This window comes from Sinocyclocheilus grahami, unplaced genomic scaffold (genome assembly GCF_001515645.1).
Source record: "Sinocyclocheilus grahami isolate Dianchi unplaced genomic scaffold, SAMN03320097.WGS_v1.1 scaffold343.1, whole genome shotgun sequence".
In the NCBI taxonomy this organism is placed as follows: domain Eukaryota; kingdom Metazoa; phylum Chordata; class Actinopteri; order Cypriniformes; family Cyprinidae; genus Sinocyclocheilus; species Sinocyclocheilus grahami.
Genome location: NW_015505522.1, coordinates 594214 through 604568, shown reverse-complemented (window position 1 = coordinate 604568; position 10355 = coordinate 594214).

Sequence of the window (10355 nt, the reverse complement as noted above, 5' to 3'; positions counted from 1 at the left end):
CTTGTCTCCTCAGTCCCCAGACGTTTGCAGACTGTTAAAAAAGAAGAGGGGATGCCACATAGTGGTAAACATGGCCTTGTCCCAACTTTTTTGAGATGTGTTGATGCCATGAAATTTAAAGTCAACTTATTTTTCCCTTAAAATGATACATTTTCTCAGTTTAAACATTTGATATGTCATCTATGTTGTATTCTGAATAAAATATTGAAATTTGAAACTTCCACATCATTGCATTCTGTTTTTATTCACAATTTGTACAGTGTCCAAACTTTTTTGGAATCGGGTTTAAAAATTTATTTAAATCTCCTGTTTAAAAACAGGAAAATAGACGCGTTATAGTTGTATGTAATTATACGCAATATAGTTATGTATATAACTGTATATAATGCATATTTTAAAACTGTATTGCATACCTGCTGCTGATTTTTTTTAATGCCGCTGTTCTACTTGTTTAGTGAACATTCAAACGTAACATTCCCATAATGTTTGCAAAATGATCAAATGGGATGTTTATATAACCAAGAAATAATACATAAATAAATAAATGAAAAATTAAATACAATTTTCAGAACTTAATAGCATCATTAGCAAAACAGTCTTCAAACATAATTTTGTTAGCTGTTTACAAATAACTAAATTCAGGGTTTTGCTTCAGTCTGTGCCATGAATGATTTCTCAAAGTATTTAATAGAAATGTGGAAAATACAATTATTTGCATTTTATTGATCTGTTATAGTGAGTTAAATAAATATCATGCCACATTTTTGACTAATCATTGCAGAAATCCATATATATTTTAAAGCATTTACAAACATATCATTCCTACTGTATATTATTTACAAATATAATATATACATACACTCAACAGCCACGTACTTTTAAGGCAAATATCTAATCAGCCAATCACATGGCAGCAACGCAATGCATTTATGCATGCAGGCATGTCAAGATGAACTGCTATCAATAAATGCTGATATTATATTTCTAAATATAAAAGATAGGCATGTTAAAATTTTATAAGAAAGAAGGAAACGATAATGCTCTGAATTGCAGAGAGAAGAGAGAAGTGGTGGTGTCAAGGATTGGTTTAAGATGTGGTAATATCACTCTTGATATAAAGCAATATGTCATAAATCACATTTTCATGTTACATTTTGACCGAACCAATTCCTGGTCTGGTATACCCTTCATAACAGGAATAACATATTTGTCATATCTCAAGGTTGAAATTAATTATTTCAGTGCTTTAATGCATTGCTTTATTGCTGAATCTTTCTCAGAATATATGCTAGGGATTTCTGTTTGTTTGTTTTTTTTTGTCATGTTCAAAAGAGTTATCGGTTACAGCAAAGGTAAACAACCTTTCCTTCACGGCAGAAGCTGTTGTCGCATGCGTCCCCCTCGGGACGATATGACAGGAGGAGGTGTGTAAAGACAGCAGAAGCAATCTCACCATCCTTGTGTCTGTTTTCTTTCCTCCTCTCGATGTGTCATCCCTTTATTAACACTACCCAATATCATTTCCTCATTTTAGTTCGTGAATACCTATGTTTGTGAGGCAGGCTTACATAACCCAACTTATGCAATGCAATTAAAAATGGCGCTTTGTTTTTATTCACACTGTTGAGTGCAAGCTCTTTTTCCCAAAGGAAGTGCCAAAAAATTCAAGGTAGGATACTCATTCTACTGGTTTGCCCAGCAGCTGCATTCTTGTTACAGATTTCACAGCATATAAATAGCCATACAGTCCTGACATTTGTTCTTTGTTATGAGCTTTGTGGTATGATGGTATTTATGTGACCCATGTCGCATGCGTCCCCCTCGGGACGATATGACAGGAGGAGGTGTGTAAAGACAGCAGAAACAATCTCACCATCCTTGTGTCTGTTTTCTTTCCTCCTCTCGATGTGTCATCCCTTTATTAACACTTCCCAATATCATTTCCTCATTTTAGTTCGTGAATACCTATGTTTGTGAGGCAGGCTTACATAACCCAACTTATGCAATGCAATTAAAAATGGCACTCTGTTTTTATTCACACTGTTGAGTGCAAGCTCTTTTTCCCAAAGGAAGTGCCAAAAAATTCAAGGTAGGATACTGATTCTACTGGTTTGCCCAGCAGCTGCATTCTTGTTACAGATTTCACAGCATATAAATAGCCATACAGTCCTGACATTTGTTCTTTGTTATGAGCTTTGTGGTATGATGGTATTTATGTGACCCAGGAGCACAAAAGCAAAAAAAAGTAATTTGGCAGTGAAATTAGAGACCGGTGTATAGCTAAATCAGCATCACAAAGGCTTCAAACATGGATTATCCGATCATATTGACTGATTTTTAGCTATTGGTTTCACTCAAATAATGTGAAGCAGCTGTTATTGACTCATTGAATTAATTGATTTGCTACAAATGCTATTATATTTTCGTTTGCATCCATCAAATCCCCACAAAAAAAGAAAATAAATATTTAATGTCAATTCCATTTAAAGCAGCTACTGAAACTACTTACGGGCCATCAGAGTTATGTCATATTTTGCCTGTTCTGTGCTCTTGTTTGGTAATGTGGACTATTTGTAGTTCTGTACCTGATTCCTGTTTCCCTTTGTCTTGATATTCAATTAGCTACCCTGTGCATGTAGTTCTAGTGTTTTCTGTGAGTTCATTGTCTATTATTGTTCTATCACGGATGTTGCGTTGCTGTGCTCAGTGTGTTTTGTATTCCAGTTGCTGAATTAATTGTATTTTTGATATTACATTAATAAAACTCTGCACTTGCTTTGCCCTGTCTCTGAGTTCTCCAAATGTTACAGTGGAGATGTGCTCAGACTCTAATGACATATTTCTGTGCTCTGTGGTTCTTCGCACCAGACTTTACAATAATAATTCACAACAGGGGTTGTTGGACTGAGGCATAGTTGGAGGCTAAACAACATTCAAAAAACAAAGAGAGTCATAAGAGCTGCCATCCTGCATAAATATCTGCCTCGTGCTGGCGAGATGACGCGTGAGGAGAGCCAAAGCAAACAAACAAGCCACTTAAAGAGAAGCGAACACAATGCTGGGAGCTGACTCACTCCAGACTGATGGGATGCATTCCTCTCCTCATTATTTTTGAGAAAACAAAGTTTCATACAGTTCAGAATCTTTCACTATCACTATCAACAAAATACATTTACACTGCAATTACAATTGTATAAATAATGTTATGAGATTAATGTTTTATGTGAGATCAATAAACTGCTTGCAGGTCGTGGCAAATGTGTGCTGATATTCGGGAAAATAGCCCTATCATTTGTGTGCTATTGCTTAATATCTTAAACACAAAAACTCATATAGGGGCAATTCATAGCTTGAATTTTGGGGGCATTTTTATTCATTTTGGTGGCATTTCCAACCTTGCACAATGCCATATAACACCCATGCCAGACTAGCTTGCTTGTTGTTTAATGAACTTAAATGCAAAAAATGTCCAAAAAGCAATATCTCTGTTTGCACATGGAGAGCATATCAAACCGGTGTGTGAGAACAACCTGTATGAGAAGTCAAAGAGAGAGAGAGAGAGAGAGAGAGAGAGAAATACAGTAGAGAGACTTGGTTGGCTTCTTTTGTTTGTCAATGCAGAGCCTCCAGCAGGGGGAGGTGTTGCAATGGCTGATCGCTGTCCACTAACACAACAGAGACAAAGACACAGAGCGAGAAGGACAATCCTCTCAATCAGCCCTGCTCATCTGTCCATGTTCTCCTGGGACAGACCGTTTTAACCAAGTCCTTAATGCCGGCTCTCAGAGAGAAAAAATGGAACACAGTCATTTGTGAGAATGAAACACTGACAACAGCGTAGGCTGAGCCTGCATATCAGCATTTCTCATGTTGTGTGATTTCACTGGAAGTAACGGAATAGACCTGCTCAAAAACAATAACAGTATGTTCTGAATTTAGACAATTATTCTTGAATTGTGTTTCTGATCTGGTGATCTGGTGCACACTTCCCTTCAAGTCCACTTAGGCTGCATCCACACTGTCAGTGTTTGGAGTCGCATTTCTTTACAGGTGTGAGTCTTGAGTCCTGTTCACACAGCAGCTGACAATAGATGCTCAAGTGCGGTCTGTATAAAGGTGCAATGAAAGCGACTATAACCTCTAACCAGAGCAACAGTGACCAGCAAACACAATGTCATACAGTGTCATATCTAAGATAGCAATGTCCATAAACTGTCAATTCTTATCATATTTGAAATGACAAAAGTTTAGAAGTGGGAGTTCATCTGTCAGACATAAATGGTTACACTTATTTTGATGGTCCCCTTTAGAAATGATGCTGATTTTAAGTAACTTTGCAACTGTACGTCAGCTAACTAGTAAGGTTAGGGCTAGTAGAATAATGTACAGTAGTTGCAAAGTTACTTATAGTAAGATGAATGTGTGTTGGGGGACCATTAAAATAAAGTGTGAGCAGGTACTAAGCAGACAGTCTACTAAGACTCTATTGACTGGTGGTTGACATGTAGTTGTAAAGCAGGGTTATTCTGAAAATTGAAAATTACGAGTTTTATTTCACAATGCAGTTGTTGCTCCAATAAATAACTGAACTGTGTCACTCAGCCAACAGTGAATGAGCATAGGCAGCGAATGAGAGGCAACCAACTGGAATCTTTATCACGTTAGCAAAATTGAATTTCATTCCATTTGTACCTTTGACTTTGCTTTGAAAGTGCGTGCTACAGTCACCAGGTTTGCAGGAAGAATGCAGATGACTGACTGAGAGGAGCAGTGAGACAAACAGAGAAAAGCAGGGGAGAGAGAATATCATTCCCTCGCACATTTTTGAAGCAGTCTGTAATCAAAAATATGCAAATTCTGCATTTACCCACCCTTTCTGAGTGCCCTTTGTGGAAAGAACAAAAAAGCAATGGTATATGAGCAACGGGCAGTGCTGACAAACAACAGCCCAGCATTCTGATTGCATTTGATACTGTGCTGTCCAAAAAGCAATATCTCTGTTTGCACATGGAGAGCATATCAAACCGGTGTGTGAGAACAACCTGTATGAGAAGTCAAAGAGAGAGAGAGAGAGAGAGAGAGAGAGAAATACAGTAGAGAGACTTGGTTGGCTTCTTTTGTTTGTCAATGCAGAGCCTCCAGCAGGGGGAGGTGTTGCAATGGCTGATCGCTGTCCACTAACACAACAGAGACAAAGACACAGAGCGAGAAGGACAATCCTCTCAATCAGCCCTGCTCATCTGTCCATGTTCTCCTGGGACAGACCGTTTTAACCAAGTCCTTAATGCCGGCTCTCAGAGAGAAAAAATGGAACACAGTCATTTGTGAGAATGAAACACTGACAACAGCGTAGGCTGAGCCTGCATATCAGCATTTCTCATGTTGTGTGATTTCACTGGAAGTAACGGAATAGACCTGCTCAAAAACAATAACAGTATGTTCTGAATTTAGACAATTATTCTTGAATTGTGTTTCTGATCTGGTGATCTGGTGCACACTTCCCTTCAAGTCCACTTAGGCTGCATCCACACTGTCAGTGTTTGGAGTCGCATTTCTTTACAGGTGTGAGTCTTGAGTCCTGTTCACACAGCAGCTGACAATAGATGCTCAAGTGCGGTCTGTATAAAGGTGCAATGAAAGCGACTATAACCTCTAACCAGAGCAACAGTGACCAGCAAACACAATGTCATACAGTGTCATATCTAAGATAGCAATGTCCATAAACTGTCAAGTCTTATCATATTTGAAATGACAAAAGTTTAGAAGTGGGAGTTCATCTGTCAGACATAAATGGTTACACTTATTTTGATGGTCCCCTTTAGAAATGATGCTGATTTTAAGTAACTTTGCAACTGTACGTCAGCTAACTAGTAAGGTTAGGGCTAGTAGAATAATGTACAGTAGTTGCAAAGTTACTTATAGTAAGATGAATGTGTGTTGGGGGACCATTAAAATAAAGTGTGAGCAGGTACTAAGCAGACAGTCTACTAAGACTCTATTGACTGGTGGTTGACATGTAGTTGTAAAGCAGGGTTATTCTGAAAATTGAAAATTACGAGTTTTATTTCACAATGCAGTTGTTGCTCCAATAAATAACTGAACTGTGTGTGAACATAACTGCTATTTTTTCTAATTCATGCATGTTGCTTTTTTGCATTTCTGTGCTGCACGGATATATTTACATATACATACACAAAATCTCTAATTATCTCACATTATATGGTCCCCACAATATTGTATAGTCTTATTGCCCACCTCTATATGGAATCAGTTTACAGTACTTTGCTATCATTCTCTATAGATAATTACAGGGTGTTGAGTTTGATATCAGCCTGTCACTTCACCAGTGTTTGTAGAACAGACTTCTTTCAACCCAGAAACACTGCTACATTATGACACGAGCTTTCTGTTTCTGATGCCAACTAATTCATGCATTCATGACCTCCAGACTACATTACTGTCAGCAAGTGCACAGATCGGCCCCAAGTGGCAACCGACTAAATAAATGCCATTTTTTTGTTTTTATTTAATTTTGCCCTGTATGGCCATTTCATTTAACTTCCTGACTACTGCATTTAAGTTGTAATTATTTAGAACTGCATCTTTGTTCTGATTGGTCTGCCTGTGTTTGATTTGAGCAAACACATTACTTTAGTACCTCTCTGTATAATCTCTATTTTTGTATACAATGCATCCATTCTTTCTCTAAGTTTTCAAACTATGGAAGTCCTTTCCCATCAAGACTTTCCAGAGTCCCCTTTAGAAATGATGCTGATTTTAAGTAACTTTGCAACTGTACGTCAGCTAACTAGTAAGGTTAGGGCTAGTAGAATAATGTACAGTAGTTGCAAAGTTACTTATAGTAAGATGAATGTGTGTTGGGGGACCATTAAAATAAAGTGTGAGCAGGTACTAAGCAGACAGTCTACTAAGACTCTATTGACTGGTGGTTGACATGTAGTTGTAAAGCAGGGTTATTCTGAAAATTGAAAATTACGAGTTTTATTTCACAATGCAGTTGTTGCTCCAATAAATAACTGAACTGTGTGTGAACATAACTGCTATTTTTTCTAATTCATGCATGTTGCTTTTTTGCATTTCTGTGCTGCACGGATATATTTACATATACATACACAAAATCTCTAATTATCTCACATTATATGGTCCCCACAATATTGTATAGTCTTATTGCCCACCTCTATATGGAATCAGTTTACAGTACTTTGCTATCATTCTCTATAGATAATTACAGGGTGTTGAGTTTGATATCAGCCTGTCACTTCACCAGTGTTTGTAGAACAGACTTCTTTCAACCCAGAAACACTGCTACATTATGACACGAGCTTTCTGTTTCTGATGCCAACTAATTCATGCATTCATGACCTCCAGACTACATCACTGTCAGCAAGTGCACAGATCGGCCCCAAGTGGCAACCGACTAAATAAATGCCATTGTTTTGTTTTTATTTAATTTTGCCCTGTATGGCCATTTCATTTAACTTCCTGACTACTGCATTTAAGTTGTAATTATTTAGAACTGCATCTTTGTTCTGATTGGTCTGCCTGTGTTTGATTTGAGCAAACACATTACTTTAGTACCTCTCTGTATAATCTCTATTTTTGTATACAATGCATCCATTCTTTCTCTAAGTTTTCAAACTATGGAAGTCCTTTCCCATCAAGACTTTCCAGAAAGCACTGGGGCTTGCTTCACCCGTAATCCCATTTCCATTCTCATGAGAAAGTTTGCAGTCTTACTGTATAGATTATCTTGTCTCTTTGAATTTTAAATATAGAGACTTATACACATTGCCCCATGAAAACCTTGGGTGGGTTGTGGGAGGCAATTGATGTTTTATTAAAAGTGTATTCTGAGCCAGCGGTTTAAATATTTACTTACTTTAAATGAGAAAGTTTGCAGTCCTGTTCCTCTCTGTTGAGTAGTCTGCAAATGTGTGATAACCTAGCCAGTTTACAAGGACAGTGAAAATTAAAAAATTAGCTCTCTGTAAGCTTCTGTTAACTAAAACTTAAGCTAAAGAATCGCCTTTAGGATTTGATGTAATCAACAACACTATTGCGTGAATTAAACAAATAAACAGTAAATATATTAATACATAGTACATTGTAAATGTGTAAGTTAATTTTAACAAGTGCTAAATTTCTGTGACACTTAAACCATGTTCTCTATATACGTTAATAGCAGTATAATCATTTTGATTTATTATTTGGAATATTGAAGTTTGCAGACTTGTTAGCAGTTAAGGTATAATTTCGAGCTTATTCGGTTATTAATTGCATCAGGCTCTACATGCACATTGTAATCAACGCTCTACAATCTGGTTGCTACGTTACAAGCATTTTAACAAATGACTTTGGTACAGATATGTGCACTTGCTTTAAAAAAAAGAGAAGAAACACATTGATTGTTACTGATGTTTAAAATATTGCTGCTGGTCTGCTTCAACATGCACATGTGCCAACTTCTGAATCGCAATAATGTGCATGCTCCTACCTCCAAATTAAGCCAATTTGAATTCACAAATCTAGTGTACAATTAAAGCCAAGTTATTTTCAACAGTTAAGCTAGCTTTTTTTTATGTTTGACTGTCCGGTTAACAAACAGATAGTCATTATTCCCAATGTTTTACAAGGTGACTAGACTCATGTTTTTAGCTAAGCAGTCTGCATCAGTGTGGACTCACATCAAGGGTGGATAGTAAAATTGCAAGCTATGCAAGTGCATATCAAAACAGTTTTTTGGGACAAGGCCCTCTATTGATTTAGCAGCAACGATTCTGCAGCAACTGACTGTAATGAATTTACTTTACATAAAAAAACAGAATTTGGTAGATCGTTATTTAGAAAAATATGCATCAAAATATGCAACTGGGAGGTACAAATTGACTCCATTGGCTTGTTCCAAGTGGAAATATTAATTGTGGTTTGTATCTTGGTTAATATATTTATAGAAACATAATAATTTATTATGAAAATCATATACATATTACTCATTTAGCAGATGCTTTTATGCAAAGTGAGTTAAACATAAACAGATTTTTTTTCTTAAGCAGGCAAAAACATGAGAAGCACAAAGATTCAAAAAGATACAAAGTATCAAACATTGTCTGAAATTGTACAGGCTAAAGCAGGGAAGGATTTCAAGAATAGAGCAATAAGTATATATTTTTAAAGAGTCACAGTATTCATTACATTCAAGCTGAAGGCTAGAGCTGCAATAATTCTCAGGCGCTGTTCTGGTGGTTTGAGTGTCAGTGCTAAAGTTTCAGAAACCGAGTTGTTGTTTACCATATTAAAAAAGATGGAAAAACATGTTGATGTGTACATGCATAGCACTAGAAAAGCCGCTGTCTTTCCACATTAAATGCTTTCAGTCTAATTGATCCAGAACTCTAATAGCTGGAGCCCTCTCTACAACATCCAGTAAAGAGAAGCTCCGTTTTTAAAGCCAGAGGGCAATTACTCGGTCCTGTGATCCAATTTAGACAGAGGTAACTGCCTCACTGAAGCATAATGGATTTAGTTAAGAACTTTTTAATGTTTTCTCTGGAACGTGTTCAAACCTTAGGTGGATTATTTAACTATTCAGGTTCATGGATCCTCTCACCTCTTTCTCAGGAGCTGGAAAGCTGAGCATTTTCGAGCGGAGGCTCTCTGGGCTTTGCATAGATATCGACGCCCTTGGCTGCCTTGTAAGTGTGATATCTGATTCTCTGTCGGTCGGCCGTCTGCAGAGTGAAACGAGGTCTTGAGGTGTTGGTTGGGCTGGTGCCCACAAATCAGCAATGATGTTCTGCATTCTGTCATAGGAGTCAATGAGACAGCCATTTCAACTGACTTCGTACATTCACACAAAAAAAAGCACCAGCTGGTAATTGAATAAATGGCTCTATTAAAATGCACAAATTCACATCGTTTTGGATTTACAATGTGATCCAAACACACGCATGCCAAAACAACTAGACTGTAGTTTTGTGAATCGGTTTTGTACAGAAATGTGCTTTTGCAATAACATTTGATGACTGGTCTGATCTGTTATCACACATGAATGCTGTTTGAAATTCTGAATTTGCCTGTTTATAATTGTATAAATTCTCACATAATGCAAGCATATTCTGTGACTGTTGAAGGGCTTAGACCTTTATCAGCATCACTGGGGAAAATTCTCTTCGTAGTTTTACACCATGCATATAAATTTGTAACCCGATGAGTAAATTAGACCAGTGGTTCTGAACTCCAAACACCAAGGTCGTGCTGGAATTTAGTTGCTGTGTGAATCCACATCTCTGAGTTTACAAGAGAGGATCAATTCAATATGAACTCTGTAACTATTG